Below are 20025 nucleotides of genomic sequence, written 5' to 3'. Positions count from 1 at the left end.
CTGAATACAAATTTACTTTTTCAACATATCTAAGAAATGGAAAGGTTGGGGCGCCTGGGTGGCTCAGTGGGTTAAGCCGCTGCCTTCGGCTCAGGTCATGATCCCAGAGTCCTGGGATCGAGTCCCGCATCGGGCTCGCTGCTCAGCAGGAAGCCTGCTTCCCTTCCTCTCTCTCTGCCTGCCTCTCTGCCTACTTGTGATCTCTCTCTGTCAAATAAAAAAAAAAAAAAAAAAAAAAAAAAAAAATCTTTAAAAAAAAAAAAAGAAATGGAAAGGTTAAACTCTTCAAGATTTTAATGACTTTACAAATGGACCATAAATAATTACTAAAATGTTAACATGAAATTAATAGCAAATTAGGTGTTCTCAGTTCTTTAACTTTCCTCATTTATGATAGAAACATTTTTAGTGAGTGTAATACTATTTGGAAAACTCATGCCTATTTCAGATTGTAAATGCAGACACTTCTTGAACTAAAGAAAATAATTATTTCAAATTTTAGTTTATTTATTAAAAAATAAAAATTCGTATCCTTGTTCAGTAGAATTTTTTAAATATTCTTAAGACTATAATAATAGCATGAAAGAAGTAACCAGAAGATTGGACAGAATCTTTGTCTATAAATCAAATATTTACCCTAAAATGTATTAGCAACCACGTTTCTACATACTCTTGAGGATTACCGTTAGAACAGCCAACATTCATTGGATATTTACTACGTAACAAAGTGGTATAATTGCCTTGCACTAACTCATAAATTCATGGACAGAGATTTATTTGATTTCTTCATGTACCAAAAAGTATTTTTGGGTTTAGAGATGCATGAGTAAAGAAAATTAAAAAAAAAAAAAAAAAGTGTAGGCATTCACGAAACTTACTTCTGGTAGGGGAGGCAAAAGGAAAAAAAGTAAGCATAATTTCAAGTCTAGGTTACTTTAATGCTGCCATTTTCATAATATTAGAAGGTGTAACTAAACTGTTGGGTCACTAATATCGGGCTGATAGTAATTATTAGATTCATCAAGATTTCTGTGATGTTAAAATATGAAGAAGAAACACAAAATTACACTGTAGACATGTTGAAATAGTAGGTATATAGAATCAGAATGTGATAAGGGCTATAGAAATAGTACTTGGGACTGTATAACAGGCATTTGGAGTGGTTGGAGGACTCGGAATTTTAGATGGGGCACTTAGGAACAGTGTTATTTAATATAGGGTTTTCAAGAGTGTGGAGGCCAAGAAAAACAAGGCTGAACCCACCTCAGGTCTAGCAAGGTCTAGCCTTGACATATCTAGCCAGGTCTAGACTTGACATAAGTACAGCCATCTTGGCCCCGGGAGCCATCTTAGGTCTCCATGACCGGTAAATGACCCCTGGTTCCAGGAAGACTGACCAAAGGTTTTGAAAACAAAACACCATACCAAAAGCCAATTAGGAATAGGATAGCTTAATGAGGTAATAACTCATGTCAGGAGTAGGATAGCTTGACATTATAATAAACCATGTCCAGAAATAGGATAGCTCAACACTGTAATAAATCACAAGAACATAGGGCTGGTGGTTGTGGCCCAATCACCTACTGCCACCCCTGCTCTGCCTTTAAAAACTCTGACTGTAATCTGGTTCGGGGTCCAAGTCCCTACTCTGCTGTGTCGGGTATACTTGGGCCCAAACTTAAGCTTGCTGAATAAACCCTCGTGTGTTTACTTCAGTGCTGGCTCCTTGGTGGTCTCTCAGATGCAAAATCTCTGGCATAACAAGGAGGAGAGAAAGTAAGCCATCAAATATTTTAAGAGAAAATGGTTCTAAACTCCAGGAAGAGCTAGCGCAAAAATCGGTTATGTCAAAGCAAATCCAGAATGTTTGGAGCTAATGAGAAGGTAAAAACGTCTGAAGGGCTGTAAGCTAGGTAGAGAATAATGGAAGGAGGGTAAAATTCTGTAAGGCCTCAGACGCCATTACAAAGAACTACTAGATGATTATGTCGGAAGACGTGACATGACCAGTTTCACAGGATCACTTTAATGTTCACTTCAATGATGAATTGTAATAATGCAAAGGTCAAAGCATGGACATTAGGAGGATATTAGTGCAAAAATCTAGGCAAGAATCCTGGACATTCAGGCCAAGGTTGTAGGAGAAGATATATTTTGGAAGTAAAGCCAAGATTTCTTGGAAGAACAAACAGAGTATCAGAAAAATGTATGATGCAAGTTGATTGTAAAGGTATGAGCATTAGCGACAGGAAGTTTCATGATGAAAGTGCAAATCAGGAATCTGAATTACAAGAGCCAGTAATTCTAGCATAAATTTGCTGGAGATTTTATGAATAAATCATTGAAATAAGGTGTTTAAATGGATACCATTTTATTAGAATTAAAAAAATGTTTTCACTTGTTTTTTATAATTTATTGTTCTCTAATCAGCAGAGTGAACTCATTTGTTTAATAATCATGCACATGCCTTGAATTATGAACTCCATGCTCAGAGTTTTCAAGGTTTTCTGTTGATAGTTTTTTCCCCTTAATTTATAGAAATGCTCCATGTATTACATAACTTACCCTATGAAATGTTCGTTGCAATATTGGCTTTGCTTATACACAATTTTTATGCTTTTAAAAAGATATATGTATTCAATTTTTATATAGACAAATTTATCCAGTAGTTGCACTGATTAATTTTATACATTTTTAGGTTTTATCCATTCTTCAATCAGAAAAATTAAGCCACCTATATTGTACTATTTTTCATAATTCACACTTAATTTATTGGTTCATAAACATGTACATTTATAATAATATGATGAAGACCTCTATGAACATCTTTGCTTTAATTTCTTCCGGCTGCTATAACAAAGAATCATGCATTTTGTGGCTTAAAACTATACAGATTTATTATTTTATGGTTTTAAGGCTGGAAGTCCATGATAGGTTTCACCACACTCCCTCTGGAGGCTCTAGGAGAGAACCCAGTTGTTTGCCTTTTTCAGCTTCTGGTTGTTGTTCTTGTTCCTTGGCTCATGGCCACATATGGTATCCCCTTTTCTCCCCTGCTTCCATGGTTATGTGGACTTCTTTCTCATTTCCCTCCAAAATTCTCTCTATTACCATTTTACAGGTAGGGCATACCCTGATCATCCCGGATGGTCCAGCCATATCGAGACCCTTCAGTTAATCACATCCGCAACGTCCTAACACTACAGAAGATCACACTCACAGGTTCCATGTTGGGAGCCATGGGGCCTGGTCGAGAGTACTGCCTCACTAGGTTAAGGTTTGAGCTAATGCAGGACTAACCCTGTGGAGGGCGGGATCACCCTGCAGGCAACTGCCTGGAGGACAGATAGCCACAGATAAGCGTGGTCTGTTACTCTCTTGCCTTTTCCTCTGATTCCGTATCTCTCTCAAAGAGTCCCTTGCTAATCTGCTGCGAACATCTCTCAGGCTTGTGGGCCGGAGCAACCCCAAGGAGGTAAATTATTCCGTACCTAGGACTATAGAGAACTTTAAATGTGTCCCACAGTAGACGGTTTCCTCCCTAGGTTGATGTTTGTCCACAGCTTTCCCAAGCCGAGCCTGATAAAATACACCCTGCCTCCTGCAAAGGTAACGCCTTCTCATTCCTACTGCTCTCCCATATACTTAGTTTCTTCAGATAGCTTCTCGTTTTCCGTTAACTTATCTCTTGCTTTCCTACAGTTATTATCTAGATTATCCCTAAAGTTTCTCGTTTTCCATTAACCTATACCTTTTCTTCCTACAGTTCTTTATTATCTAGTTCATCCCTATAGCTTCTCGTTTTCCATTAACTTATATCTTCTTTTCCTGAAGACAGGAAAAGAACAATTTACCTAAAGAACAATTTACCAAAAAGCACATAAAGCTTTCTGAGGGACATGATTACTCAAGAAGCAAGACCCTGTCCCCCATCCCTGGCGCCAGTCTGTACCCTTATAGCTTAACTAAAATAACATGTGCTAAACAAAGAGAAATGATTTGATGAGTGCTGAGTTCTTCAATGTCCTTTGCATGAATGTGAACCCCCTGTCCCCATTAAACTACCTATATAAGAAGCTCGATAATCAAAATAAAGATGGAGATGCCTGACTACTGCCCAGAACTTGCTGTGTGGATCTCCTGTTCATCTCGCCGACACCACCCCTCCTTTGGGGACACCTGGGCCTGCCAAGGCTGGACCCCAGCCGTTCCAGGAATTAGGACCTGGATATCTTTTGGGGCCAATATTCAGCCTACTCCAATCATCTTCTTAAGGAAGGGGGAAAAAAACAAACAGGAAAAGAAAGATCAATAGATTGAAGAACTCTAGACCAATCACATCTAACTCTTTTATTCAAATTTAACTTAATTAATGATGTAAGGTAAACATATGAATTAATTATTTTCTATGTCAATAACCAATGTTCCAGAAATTTGAAAAAAATAATTGCTTGTGTTCCCACTATTTTGGAATGCCATCTCTGACACAAACAGGAATACTTGCCTAGTGTTCTTCTATGTTTATAGCATAGTTTGGGCATAGAATTTCTTTTTAAAGATTTTTATTTATTTATTTATTTGATAGATCACAAGTAGGCAGAGAGGCAGGCAGAGAAGCAGGGTAGGCAGGCTCCCTGCTGAGCAGAGAGCCCGATGCGGGGCTCGATTCTGGGACCCTGAGATCATGACCTGAGCTGAAGGCAGAAGCTTAAATCCACTGAGCCACCCAGGCGCCCCTGGGCATGGAAATTTAAGTCAAGGATCTGACTGCTAATACTTTTTTTTTTTTTTAAGGATTTTATTTATTTATTTGACAGACAGAAATCACAAGTAGGCAGAGAGGCAGGCAGAGATAGAGGAGGAAGCAGACTCGCCGCCGAGCAGAGAGCCCGATGTGGGGCTCGATCCCAAGACCCTGGGATCATGACCCGAGCCGAAGGCAGAGGCTTTAACCCACTGAGCCACCCAGGTGCCCCTGACTGCTAATACTTTTTCCGGGCTTGGTCTTTTTTAAATTCCATAGGCTCCTGACAGTCTAGAAAACTTGCTAATTACAATGAAGAGGACATTTTGTCTTTACTTGCCTTTGCTGCTAAAGTTTTATCTGTTGAAGTAATTTTCCCTTTCTGTACTGCAGTTGGAAATGTTACCCCTTCTTTAAATCGCAGATAACATGATGTCTCTTATTCCTATCCTTCTGTAGATGCCTCACCATTCTCTTCTGTGCTGCTAGAAGCATGTAAGCACTTATTTTACTTTGCTTTTTATTAGTTTAAGGTTAAAAAATGATGCTTTAGGTTAAAAAAATGCACCTTAGTTTGTTTTGTGTTAATTTAAATTTTTAAAAATGCAGGCTTGGATTCTAGTAGTAGGAAATTATAAGAATATTGATTTTCCTTGTTATATCTTATTTTCCTCAACCATAAAATGAACCATAAAATGATGCAGTTAATGATCCTTACGGGTGGTGGTATTGTAAAGAATAAATAAAATAATCCACATGAAGCATTTCACCTGGTACCTGGAAAAAGCAAGCTTTCAGTAAACACTAACTATTCCTCTATTCTTTTCTACATTCACTTTTAACATTATTTAAATTATTTAGATTATGACCTTCATAATGCCAGGGCTCACGGAAATGATTTCCCCAATTCTCAGATACCACTTACTTACTTAACTTATATTCAATTCCACTAATACTTATATCCTTTTAGCTTGTCCATCCCATAAAATAATCATACTTTAAAAAATACAAAATTTCTCCTGGTTCCTGGGTGGTTCAGTCATTAAGTGTCTGTCTTCAGCTCAGGTCATGATCTCAGGATCCTGGATTGAGCCCCACATCAGGCTCCCTGTTCAGCAGGAAGCCTGCTTCTCCCTCTCCCACTCCCCCAGCTTGTGTTCCCTCTCTCACTGTATCTTTCTCTGTCAAATAAATAAATAAAATCTTAACACACACACACACACACACATGAAATTTCTCTATTCATTTTTTTATCTTTATATGGCTTTTTCATGTCATTTAACTTCCTTGTTTTGGAGTGTCTCACTGTATAATACACTTACGCAGGAAATTATAACCATGATCAGTTTTATTCATTCAGGAAAAAAATATATAATTCTGTAGTCTAAATGCAGGCTAAAATTTAGTTTATCACACAAACCTTTTGCCTAAACAAACACACTTTGCAATCGACTACCCTATTTATGTTCTAAAATAAATGCATTCAGAAAGTAAATTCCAAAATTGTGTTCCATCTTTAGACAAGTATTTACAAACAAGTTTTCTTGCTGAATGAAAATACCATGTTGGCTTTTTGAATTTTTACTCTCAAATAATTGTGACTTTTTTCCCCCAAAATCATACTGAATTAATTGACTATTTTAATGCCATAGTCAAATATACTGCCAACCTTACTTCTTCATCATAAGTCCTTCTAAATTGTCCTACTTTTTTCCACAAGTACACTTTGCATATTTCTTCTTGATTAATTTTCTGGCAAAAAATATATCATTTGCAAAATTTCCTGTCATGTTTTTTTTTTTTTTTTTTTTTTTGCTTTTGCTTTTCCAATGTGGGTTAAAAGGAAAAAAGAAAAATCCTTGTACTGATCAGTCAGCTCCAAGTATCGTATAACTTCTATAACTAAAAAGTACAGATAATTTGCTTGTTTTTCCAGAGAAGTAGGCAGGGAGCCAAAGCTCACAACCAAAATTAGTTCCCAATTTAGTGTTCGATGTCATTTCACAAGGACTGGAATGAAAAATGAGACATTGGACATGTTAACTCTGAGGAAAATTATCACTTCACCTTGTATAGGGCGTCTTTACAGGATGAAATCAGAGGAGATAAATCATCTCGTCCTGTGACAGATCTGCCTGTCATCTAAGAGAAAAATGTCCCATAGTGAGGGGGCATGCACCGTCTGCGTTTCCCTCAGGTTATGACCAGGTATATTTTATGCCTCAAAATAATCATAGAAATTTGGAAATGGAGATGATGTATGCAGGACACACTTACCAAGTCAGTTTTTCCCAATGACATTTTAAGTGTATGTATATAAATACAAATAGAAATGCTTACATATTTGTGAACTGCATATATCCTTGAAATGGTTACTGAGTGAAGAATACATTTACTGAATGCTTACCACAATCAGGCATCAGAGTGGCCTGGGATGATCAACACAAATGAGAGCAAATGTCCAAGCAGGAGGCATGGGGTGTTTTGTCCTCCAAATCTTGCTCGGAAAGCAGAAAATCAGCTTATATTTAAATACTTACAAAGCCGGTGATATTAAAGTCCCTCATATACCTTATTTTGAAATCTAAAGTACTTTTGGGAAAAGATATATTGACTAGAAATGATATCACTCCAAATTAATTTTTTTTTTACATATAAAGGTCACCTAAGGGAAATATGAACAATAGAGGCAAAAATATTTTATCCAGATTTTGTGTTTATTCCTGTGCTATAGTATCACATCTAAGAGTTTTGGTTGCTGTTTTAAACAAGTATTTTTTAAAGTCATAAAGAAGCACTAATGGAGAATTTGATTACAATTCTTCAACACTAATAATTAGCCTAACAATGAATGGGTCTTTGTAGCTTGAGATAAATGCTTGATGTCGGCAGCATCTTTTTAAAAGAGCTATATCTCACATTTTTAAAGGAGGCCCACATCAAAGTTTCTAGATAACTCCAAAGTAGTTCTAAATGTAATATGTTAAAGTTGTATATTTCTGCTAAAAACAGAAAAAAAATAAAAACCAAAACTCTAGTATTATAAAGATAAAGCTATGCTGTGAGGGCTCTAAATAAAGTATTTATTTTCTTCTAGAAACCTATTCCAGTTTGGCTGAAAAAAAAAATTCTTGGGAAATCATCTAATCATCTCATTTAATAAGCACTCTGTCACCTTAATTTCTGATTACTTGGTATTTATGAAAATATATCTTAAATTAAAATTTTCTGAATAATGTCCCCACCCAAACCTTTACATAATTCTTTAAAAATCATACAATTTCGAATACTGAATAATATATTTATAATTAAGAAATTAAATCTTATCCTATATCCTATATCCTTCCAAGGAAAGCCAAATGTGATCATTTTATCTGTGATTTTCTATAAGGTTTCATTAAATCTTTTCTTTAGCTCACAGTAATATTATATTGGGGCTCATTGTTCACACTTTCGTTCATATGCATGCATTGAGCACATCCTCTTACCTGGGCTGTGTCCTGGGCACTAAGTGTACAATGTAAACAAAGTAGACAGGTCAACGAATTTTAGTGACCCTAGATTTTTTTCATACCGTTGATTGTTTAGGACTATGGTAACCTTAATGTTAGTGTCATCTGAGTCAGACAAAGGAAAGTACACAGGACCAAATAGGTTAGCAGAAAAAAGAAAATGATAAGAGATGCTTAAAAGCTAAGACAGGCCATTAGCACAGGAAAAGAATGCTACTAGTTTCAAAGAAAATAATCTGGATTTAGTCATTATGTTAATTTCTATGCAACTGATGGAGGGACAATTTAAAAACTGCCACAGAGATTAACTTGGAGAAAATACACTACTAGCTGGTTCTCTGTTGTCTAAGGGTACCAAAAACTGCACCAGACTGCATTCAAACATTCATTTTTTTTTCCCTCGTTAAATGATTCATCAAAAATTTATTGGGAACCCTCTATCTACCAGGTATCCTTCTATTTCATAGGTAGAGTGGTAAAACAAACTACAAAGAAGTCCTTGTCCTTAGTGAGCTTATATCCTACTGGAAAAACAATGATAATAAATATACCATATATTTATATTATAGTCATGTACCTGCAAATCTATGTATAGATATGTTTAGTATACATATCACATATAGATATGGATAGTATATTATCTATATCTATATTTCTACATATCTCTATGGGAACATGGAATAATAATAAAGAAGAAAACTGGGATATGAAATGGCAGGAGAGAAAGAAGAGAGTTGTTTTATAAGTGATTTCTCATTCATTATTTTAAAATTAAGCTTCTTTCCTAGCTATCTTGAACCTGATGCTTCACATGTTCCCTGTTCCTCAAACACCACACTCTTCCCCCACCCCCATGCTTTTTTTAAGTCTTTTTTTTTTAAGATTTTAATTATATTGGGAGAAAGAGTCCAAGAGCCAGGGGCAGGGGAAGGGCAGGAGAGGGCAGAGAGAGAGAAAATATCAGTTAGACTTCATGCTGAGCATACAGCCTGACAGAGGGCTCAACCTCATGACCCCGAAATCATGACCCTGAGATCATGACTCTGAGATCATGACTTGAGCCAAAAGGAAGACTCGGACACTTAAATGACTGAGCCACCCAGGCACACCTCTCCTATACCTTTAGATCTATTGCTCTATCTACTTGGATCCTGTTCCCAAACTTCTTTATTTTTTTTTTTTTAAGATTTTATTTACTTGACAGAGAGAGAGAGATCACAAGTAGGTGGAGAGGCAGGCAGAGAGAGAGAGAGAGAGGAGGAAGCAGGCTCCCCACTGAGCAGAGAGCCCGATACGGGGCTCAATCCCAGGGCCCTGGGATCACGACCTGAGCTGAAGGCAGAGGCTTTAACCCACTGAGCCACCCAGGTGCCCCCCCAAACTTCTTTAAATTGAGATTTAAAACCCCCTGACTTTTGCTTCAAAGCTTGGCTTAATATGATGCCCTCCATAATACATTTTTTCATCTACCTTTTCACTCAATGATGAGATCACATTATAATCTCTATCCCATTATGAGAATTCCCCAACTTACTCTTCAATATTAAACAAACTTTTTTTTTTTTAATTTCACCTAATATGAATTGCCTAACATCATCAAGTTCTCTGACCGATGTTTTTTCTTTCAATTATGTCACCTCTAGTTCAATGTCAATTATTTGGAGAAGCTGGTTTTCTGTTTAAAAGATAACACTTTTACCCCAGAAATTACTGTAGGCCAACATTATGGTTCTGAAACCTGTAACAAGGGAAAAGGACTCAGGATACAGAAGATTCCCCTTAGAATGAGAAGGGAAAACTTATTATTTTCATTTTTTAAAATAGATCATGACTGTATATTTGTAGTAAATCTCGAATGGTACTATGATATATTTTTTTCTTTTCAGCGTAACAGTATTCATTGTTTTTGCACCACACCCAGTGCTCCATTCAATCCGTGCTCTCTCTAATACCCACCACCTGGTTCCCAACCTCCCACCCCACACCCCTTCAAAACCCTCAGATTGTTTTTCAGAGTCCATAGTCTCTCATGGCTCACCTCCCCTTCCAGTTTCCCCCAACTCCCTTCTCCTCTCCATCTCCCCTTGTCCTCCATGCTATTTGTTATGCTCCACAAATAAGTGAAACCATATGATAATTGACTCTCTGCTTGACTTATTTCACTCAGCATAATCTCTTCCAGTCCCATCCATGTTGCTACAAAAGTTGGGTGTTCATCCTTTCTGATGGAGGCATAATGCTCCATAGTGTATATGGACCACATCTTCCTTATTCATTCGTCCATTGAAGAGCATCTTGGTTCTTTCCACAGTTTGGCGACCGTGGCCATTGCTGCTATAAACATTGGGGTACAGATGGCCCTTCTTTTCACTACATCTGTATCTTTGGGGTAAGTACCCAGGAGTGCAATTGCAGGGTCATAGGGAAGCTCTATTTTTAATTTCTTGAGGAATCTCCACACTGTTCTCCAAAGTGGCTGCACCAACTTGCATTCCCACCAACAGTGTAAGAGGGTTCCCCTTTCTCCACATCCTCTCCAACACATGTTGTTTCCTGTCTTGCTAAGTTTGGCCATTCTAACTGGTGTTGGGTGGTATCTTAATGCGGTTTTAATTTGAATCTCCCTGATGGCTAGTGATGATGAACATTTTTTCATGTGTCTGTTAGCCATTTGTATGTCTTCATTGGAGAAGTGTCTGTTCATATCTTCTGCCCATTTTTTGATGTGATTATCTGTTTTGTGTGTGTTGAGCTTGAGGAGTTCTTTATAGATCCTGGATATCAACCTTTCGTCTGTACTGTCATTTGCAAATATCTTCTCCCATTCCGTGGGTTGCCTCTTTGTTTTGTTGACTATTTCCTTTGCTGTGCAGAAGCTTTTGATCTTGATGAAGTCCCAAAAGTTCATCTTCGCTTTTGTTTCCTTTGCCTTTGGAGACATATCTTGAAAGAAGTTGCTGTGGCTGATATCGAAGAGGTTACTGCCTATGTTCTCCTCTAGGATTCTGATGGATTCCTGTCTCACGTTGAGGTCTTTTATCCATTTTGAGTTTATCTTTGTGTATGGTGTAAGAGAATGGTCGAGTTTCATTCTTCTACATATAGCTGTCCAGTTTTCCCAGCACCATTTATTGAAGAGACTGTCTTTTTTCCACTGCATATTTTTTCCTGTTTTGTCAAAGATTATTTTCCCATAGAGTTGAGGGTCCATATCTGGGCTCTCTACTCTGTTCCACTGGTCTATGTGTCTGTTTTTATGCCAAGTACTATGGATATTGAAAAGAGGCTTTTTTTTTTTTTTTTTTTGTACACAGAAGCACTGGTATAAAATTTCCTCTCAAAAGCAAGATAATTAATATATAGCATACTGAAGCCATTTATGAGTATTATGAGCAAAAGTAATTATTAGTAGAAGTTAGCAATTAGTAGAATTTAGGCTGCATTTGCATACATACCAGCTTGGTGTGGGGGGGATTGCTGTTAATTTTTTTTTTTAAGATTTTATTTATTTAGACAGAGAGAAATCACAAGTAGGCAGAGAGGCAGGCAGAGAGAGAGAGGAGGAAGCAGGCTCCCTACTGAGCAGAAAGCCTGATGTGCGGCTCAAACCCAGGATCTGGGATCATGACCTGAGCCGAAGGCAGCGGCTTAACCCACTGAGCCACCCAGGCGCCCCTGCTGTTAATTTAAATAGCATCTTTAGGAAATGGGATTAATGTTAATATAGGGTAAAGGTACACTTGCTTTAAGAGTGCTTTTTATACATAATGTTTAAGCAAAATTTATAGTACTTTGCATCACTCTGCGAGTAATGTTTCACTGGCAGAGTTTCTCTTCTTGCCTTAGAAAACACACCATTCTAATCTAAAGTCCGTCTGTTTAGTAGACTGATCTAAAATGCAGATTCGGTCATTATACAATTTTGTTTAAAATAGATCTTTGGTTTCTCCAAATCTCAGGAAAATTAAAATTTCTATCCTTCAGTGCCTATCAGTGTGACACTTTTGTATCCATCTCACCAGTGCATTTCTTGTCAATGTCAGAAAAGCAGTTTTCTTTCCAGTTTACTAATGTATTTTCAGGTATTCATACTTTTGCAGAAACGATTCCCTAGGCTTGTAAGGCATATTCTCATGCATTATTATGGTTTATCCAATTCCATATATTTTAATATCAGCTGATGTTTTATTTCCTTCAAGATTAGCAATCTGTCTTCCACATTAGCCGTCTGCCAAATCCAGGCTGTATAATCAAACTCCCCAAGTATTTTGTGTAATCTTAATTTTATTTTCGTCACAAGTACAATTTCTATATTATACTTGCATATTTACTTGTCTCTCTCCAGTATTGTTACTTGATATGCCATAACCTCAGTTTGTTATTTTTGGTATATATATATATATATATATATATATATATACACACTTTTGGATTCATGATTCAGTTCCAGCCCAGAGATTTTAATTAACTCAGGCTTAAATTAAGCCTGAATCATGAATTTGAAAAAGGATTCAAAAGAAAAAAGAAAGGAAGACCAAAGAAGTATTTGAAAAAAATAACTTTTGTTCCCAAAGTTTGGAATCAGTCTCCTGAAGGGAATTCTGTAATCCTAATACATTGCTTAATGTTTCTGGAACATTACAAGAAAAGAGAAAAAAAAAAAAGGTAAGTCTTCTATATAAAAATCAACTTGGAAAACTTGATCATGCCTCAGGTGAATTAAAGATATTCAAAATATTGTTATCATCTTATTTCTCACCTTCATTTGAAACTCTATGACCAAAGGTACTTAACATCCTTGTTGTTCTCAAATGTATCTTAATAAGACGTTATAACAAAGAACAACACAATATTTGGTGAGACATACTGGGATAAATTTGTCCCATGGCTAAGGGGACTCTTAGACCCAGGGAGAAGCCTTCCACCCTGCCCCAGAAACCACATAGCTCTAGGTATGCAAGCATTCATAAGTCTCTAGTCCTATCATCCAAATTCTCATTTCTCTACTTCTCACCAAAAGTCACCTCTCTTCTGTCCCATTCTCCCAGAGTTCTGTCTCTGCTTTGGTTTGCAGCTTATGGAATAAACAGAAGTAAATTATACTGAAGACTTATGGGGGCTACATTCCTTATCCTACTGTGTATCATCTCCCATTTATATTTGTAAAAAAAGAATTTCTGGAATTAGGGGAACTTAACGGGAATCAATGATACCAGAAATAACAATTCGGGAGTGAGACAGGCTGTTGAGTTCTTTAAAAAAAAAAAAAAAAAATTCCAAGTTCATAATCAGCTAGACTATACAGATGCCCACAACTAAATGTCATTTGAATGTTCTTAATTACCTATTTTTTTAAGAAGAAAGAGATCACTTTTAAATCATGTATTTATAGTTTATAGAATTACTTAGTGTTCACATGACTGGGTAGCGTCCTTTCTGCAGGGCATCATTGCTTGGTACTTGGTTTGGCAAAAGAGGAGAGCACAGCAGGTAGAGCAACGAAGTGGAAGGCATCTTTTAGCCATCTTATAGAAGCTAAATTTAATTTAATTCTAATATAAGGAACAGTAAAACATCTCAGTTAACTTAGCATTGAGTAATTAAGAATATGAATATTTTTAATATAAAAAGCACCAGGATCCATTTTATAAAAGTTGTTTAAATATAATAACAATCAACATAATAATAGATTATCACACAGAAGTCATGCAGAGCATACTAATAAATGACAAAATGTAATCAGAACATAATGAGCATAATAATGTAAGGCTAGAATGTTTTAAAATTAGGAACATAAATTCATTTCTTAACATATCATAAAACTAACATATCCCATAATGTTGCCATTGGCTTATCTCTTACATTTGTTGGGGAACAAAAAAATCCAGCATTGTAATACTTAATTACTATTTAATAAACATTAAAACAGAAAAAAATAATTCTGTTTTGATGAAGTCACAATATTACAAAAGTACAGCATATCTCTTACAGATGGAAAATGAAAAAGAAAAAATTGCATTAAACCCTGAAATGAAATCCATAATCCTTGGATCACAATGCATTATGTGAGCATTGAGCAATAATTTGGTTTGTTGAAAATATATGAAATTAAGAGAAAACTGCCTAAGTCTACTGCACATTTTAACTGTTAGTATTTCACTATGGACTTCAAGAAAGACATTGTTAGTTTGCTTGCTTGTTGATTTGTTTTTTAATGTTCTCAAAAGTACTGTAGCCAGGTCATTACCATTTCCTTTGGCATCTGGTAATCATATATTTGAGCACTAAGGTCGTTTTGCCACTGCCAGCTCTTATTAGCTCCTAACATTTTTTTTTTTCTTCACACATGTCTCAGTTCATGTTCTTCAATGAACTACTACAATTTAAAGCTCTAACCTAATGGCTCTCCTATGGTACAGGCCAGCTTGCCCAAACATTAAATGGTTCTTGAAATCAGATAAATATCTGTTAAAATTATTAATCTGGAAAATAGCTTTTAGTCACTTAAATTCCAATCAGTAAACTGAATTCCCTAGCGAAACACTGTATTAAGTGAAAATGTATTCCACTTGCCTTGTCACTCACAGCCTCCCATTCTGCATTCAAAAGGCTAAAATTTCATTATCAAAAATTCTTGCCAAGTAAACAACCTAGACTTCATATTATTTAAATTGCATATGCTGGGTAAAAATAACTGGTAGAGAACCTCCCCCTTTATATCTGGGCAAAAGATTCTCTGGGTACTTCAGAAAATACTTGATTCTATTGGTCGTATCCTGTGACAGCTTTTTTTTTTTTTTTTTTTTTTTAAGATTTATTTATTTATTTGACTGAGAGAGAATACACACAAGCAGGGAGAGCTGAAGTAGAGGGACAGGTAGAAGCAGGCTCCCTGCTGTGACAGTTTTAATATATGACTTGCCAACCAATTCCAACTTCTTCCTTTCTTCTCATTATTACAGATTTTTTTAAGTAAAATGTAGACTGAAACATTTCCTTAGAGTACACTTCTGCCCACTACTCCTTTTTAATCCCACTATTTTATAGTTAAGGACATGTAGCCCCTGCATTAACTCTTCTGGGGCTGGGCGCTGTGCTGCCCCGTGCCTTTTAGAAATCAGCTACTCAGGGAAAACGACTTTTATCCCTATAAGTCATCTGCTGAGCACCCTCTGCCAGAGTCAGAGGAGTCTCTGTGCCTCCAGCTCAGGTCTGGTGCTCATTTCTGTGGGGCTTGTGTCTGTTTAGGCCCCGAAAACCTGCTCCAGATTCCACATGGCATGTCACTGCAGTAAGGAGCATTAGGCTCTAGACTAGAGATTTGAGCATAAGCAGGTTTGTACACAACCATATTAATGGGACAGAACAATTCCAGACCAGAGTTTGAAACTGTAGTAGAAACTGAAGATGAGTTTACACCTGAAGTTGTCAAAACAGAAAATGAATCAGAAATTATGGGGAGCGTGGGTGAAAGCACCCGAGGGAGAATGGGATTCCATGGCAAAACATGAATCCAAAGAAGATAAATTTTCCAGAAGTTTAAAATGGCCCTTAAGCCGGAACAGTTTCTCAGATATGGCAAAGGGACTGCACCCATCTGGATCTCTGGTGAAAATATCTCTCAAGGAAAGGCTATTCCATATTTTCTGTGGTGACAAGAAAATATCTGAATTCCAGGTCATGCCTCAGCTTCTCAACTCCCTAAAGACCAACAGGCTGGGCAAGAGTGTCAGTCGTGGTGTCCTGGTTGTGTTCACCTGTGCTGAAAGCTGTAGACTGGGGGTTGGCAACACAGAGGAATTTGTTTGGAAGAAAGATGCACCAATACACCCTCAAGAAAATGTGGTGATGCCTTACAAATGCTGATCACATCTTAGACCTTGAAATTCCATTTCTAGGACTTTATCCTAAGGAAATAATTATACCAGGGACAAAGGTACAAAGATGTTTTAGGTGAGTTTACAATGTATAAATATTAGTGAGACAAAAATGTCCAGTGACAAGCAAGTAAGTAAATTTTTAAGCGGACACCAAAATATTCATAGTATGTTCATATCTTCATAGAAGTGTTTATGCGTGTGTCGGGTCCACAGAAATCTGGAAAGATGCATGCTTAGTGGGAACTAGTTAACTATGCATGGCAGGACTAAATGAAATAATCATTTTACTGGTGTGTTTGTTTCTTTCTACAATAAAAATGAGTTAATTGGGCGCCTGGGTGGCTCAGTGGGTTAAGCCGCTGCCTTCGGCTCAGGTCATGATCCCAGGTCCTGGGTTCGAGCCCCGCATTGGGCTTTCTGCTCAGCAGGGAGCCTGCTTCCTCCTCTCTCTCTGCCTGCCTCTCTGCTTACTTGTGATTTCTCTCTGTCAAATAAATAAATAAAATCTTTAAAAAAAAATGAGTTAATTGCCCAACTAAGACAAAAAAAAAGTACATTTAGCTACAGCATTTTAGATTTCAAGTAATAGAATAGAAAATAACTTGAGCTAGCTTAAGGAAAAGAGGGTATTTTTTTGAAGTACAAAGGGATGTTTGATATCAGGACAGAAATGCAGCTGAGCCTTAGGAAAGACGGTAAAACAAACAAAGAGAGCTATCCAAAACACAGAATATGTGAGTTTTCTTTGGTTTTCCATTTCTAAATTTTCTGAGTTGTCTGCATTCATCTTTTCTAGCACAGCAGTGTTCCCTATTAGTGCACATGATGAAAATAAAGAAGGGACGCTTGAGTGGCTCACTAGGTTAAGCATTTGTCTTCAGCTTAGGTCATGATCCCAGGGTCTTGGGATTGAGTTCCATATTGGACTCCTTGCTCAGCAGGGAGCCTACTTCTCTGCCTGCTGCTACCCTTGCTTATGTGCTCGCTCCCTCTCTCTCCTTCTAAAGAATAAATAAGTAAAATATTTTTTTAAAATAAAACAAATAATAACAAAAATAAATAAATAAATAAATAGAGCCACCCAATTTTAGGCAAGTAAAGATTATTTTTTATCTTTCTCTCCCTTGGTCTGAATCCTAAATTTCCAGGGTGGGACTGAGCATGAGTCAGGGGTTCCTTCATTGAACTTCCACCAATGGGGTCAATTTCACATCTACAAAACATACTTCATTGTAGATGTAAACTTATGCTTATAGAATTGATTTACCTCTTGACCAGAACTGGGCATGGAAAATGGGGATCCATTTTCCGGGTGTAAATTTATTCTCTTAGAATGAAAGAAACTTAGAAATCAACATATTTATCAAAGAAAGAAACAGAAAAAATGGGACCATCGAAAATACAGCAGTGTGTAGACTACAGACCTTACTATCAGTCAAACTTGCATTCACATACTGACTCTGCCATTTTATAGGTGCATGGTCTTGTGAATAACATTTAATTTCTTTGAGCATCATTTCCTCCATCGTAAAATAATATTTACCTAACAAAATTGTTTTGTGGGTTACATGGCAGGATGAATATAAGTGAGTTTTGTGCATATAGTATATCAATATAGTGAATTAATACAGTCCTGCTAATGGTTCAGGTCCCTACTCTGATGAAATCTTTTCAGAAAATCATTCCTCGATTATCTCACCCTTTACTCTCCTTTATTTTTCTCATTGCACATTTTATTGTTTAAATTATGTCATCTCTGTCTATATTTGTTTTTTAGCTATCTCTTCCATCAGACTGTAAAGTTCACGAGAGCGGAATTTTTCTCTCCATTGCTCACTAACATAGTCTTTCTTTCTGGAGCAATGTCTATTAGATGAAAATTTGTTTAATGATGGAAATGTATATTAAACACGAAACAGCCATTATATTTCAGTGAAATGTTAGAGCATATAGTCCAACTTCCAGATCTTTGAATATATTGTGTCATGAACAAAGAAATATTCTTTCATTAAATGCTGAAAAAAAAGATTCTGAAAGTTTTCATGGGATTTCTTAAGGTTGTACATGTAAAAAGAATGTTTCCCAATGAAAGCGAAAAAAATAAAGATTAGGAAAGTAAAAGAAGATTCAAAAGTATAGTTTATGTTTCCCATTATCCCAAAGATATAAGAAGTGGAATAAAATATCTAAAAATGCTCTCTTTACCTATCAGAAGGTACTTCTGGATGGTGATGATATGCAAAAAGTTTAACTAATATTAATAGTTTAATGAACATTCTTTTAAAAAATATTTTATTTATTTGAGAGAGAGACTGAGAGATAGAGAGAAGCAGACTCCCCACTGAGCAGAGAGCCTGAGAAGAGGCTCAACCCCAGGATCCTGAGATCATAACCTAAGCCAAAGTCAGATGCTTAACCAACTGAGCCACCCAGGTACCCCTAGTTTACTGAACCTTGTATGTTCACAACATGGAGCATGTGGTACTGCCTTACAAAAGAATGAAAGGTTGTTTTGTTTTAGATGGAATACTGTAGGTTTGAAACAATGTTATTTATATCAAGCTATTAAATCATACCATCAATGAATTTTAGTGATTAGTTGAGCTCTTATGAATTCTTGCCCACAAGATGATATGAAACAAGGAAGGAAGAATATTTGGCATTAAGGAAGGGATAAGCATTTAAAAAATGAAATAAAAAAGAATATTGAAGTGAAAGTAAAGCTAGAAACCAAGATAGAGAAGGGTAAAGAACAGATGAACACTGGCAGATAGATAATATCATTTATAATTATGTGGAAGTCTAGTTACCCCGACCTTAAGTGTGAAAGATCCATTGCAGAATTTTCTCTAAATTTGTCTTTTGTGTGATAACTCAATATCCACAAAAGGTTGATGATATTACAAAGCACAGTCAAATACCTTACAAAGAATGAGAGAATTTGAAAGATTAGTGGAGCAAGTGTTTCTACAGAAATACAGTCATTCATGCAAAAATATTATTGCAGAAAAATTTGAAAATCAATATTATGATATCCCATATTTCATTGCTTTCTACCTTCATTCCTTCTTATATCTGAATCTGATATTCAAACATCATTCTATAGGTTCAGTATGGTATTTGAAAATATGATCATCTTTTTTTGAGAAGTTAGGCTTTAACATTAAATCCACTGATTTCTAGCCATAGTATCCAAAAGAGGGAGAGAAAGTACTGGAGGAAGAGGAAGATCTGTAATCAGCCTGCAGAGATGTATGATACAAATGAGATGAAATAAATACACTACATACAATGTATACTAAATAGATGTAAAATATAGACATAATTTCTGAAGTTACATGTAATAGTATACTGTGGCTATGCAATGGAAAAGTGCAATTTATGCTAATTGTATAAGGGAAAGAAGAACAACTGCATTAGAAATAATTTACAACTTATAATGCCTTGGTTTTATTTAAAAAGGTAAATTAAGATATTTATAATTATATATTATCCATACAATGTATAGTATATAATGCATATATTAGCAACAAATTGTTCTCATGGGTTTAGAATTTTTTTGTTTAATTAAAAACCATACTATCATCTAAAGAGAAGAAAACCATGTTATTGAACCATTTATTTTTTTCAAAATTATACTCTACCCTATGTGTACAGAATAATAATGTATGCTAAGGTATGAAGACTAAAAGAGGTAATACATACAAACACTCTTGAAAATGCTTTACAAAGCAAAGAATGTGTTTTATCTTAACAAGTTAAGGTAATGCTGTGAGCTAGACATGAAAAATTTAAAGGTTGGCAATAAGAACAAAGATATACAATGTTTGAGAAATGGTTAGTGTCTCTTTTGAATATCCACATCAACATTCATCTTAAGGGTACATAA

At 36.1% G+C, this 20025-nt stretch overlaps 1 pseudogene; it reads left to right on the top strand.

The window, feature by feature from the left end:
• Positions 1-3146: 3146 nt before the first annotated feature.
• Positions 3147-16122, top strand: LOC125085594 (programmed cell death protein 2-like; annotated as a pseudogene).
• Positions 16123-20025: the final 3903 nt, after the last annotated feature.

The sequence above is a fragment of the Lutra lutra genome, chromosome 15 (genome assembly GCF_902655055.1).
Source record: "Lutra lutra chromosome 15, mLutLut1.2, whole genome shotgun sequence".
In the NCBI taxonomy this organism is placed as follows: domain Eukaryota; kingdom Metazoa; phylum Chordata; class Mammalia; order Carnivora; family Mustelidae; genus Lutra; species Lutra lutra.
Note: the sequence above shows the minus strand (reverse complement) of the source record. Positions and strands in the feature narration are given on the sequence as shown.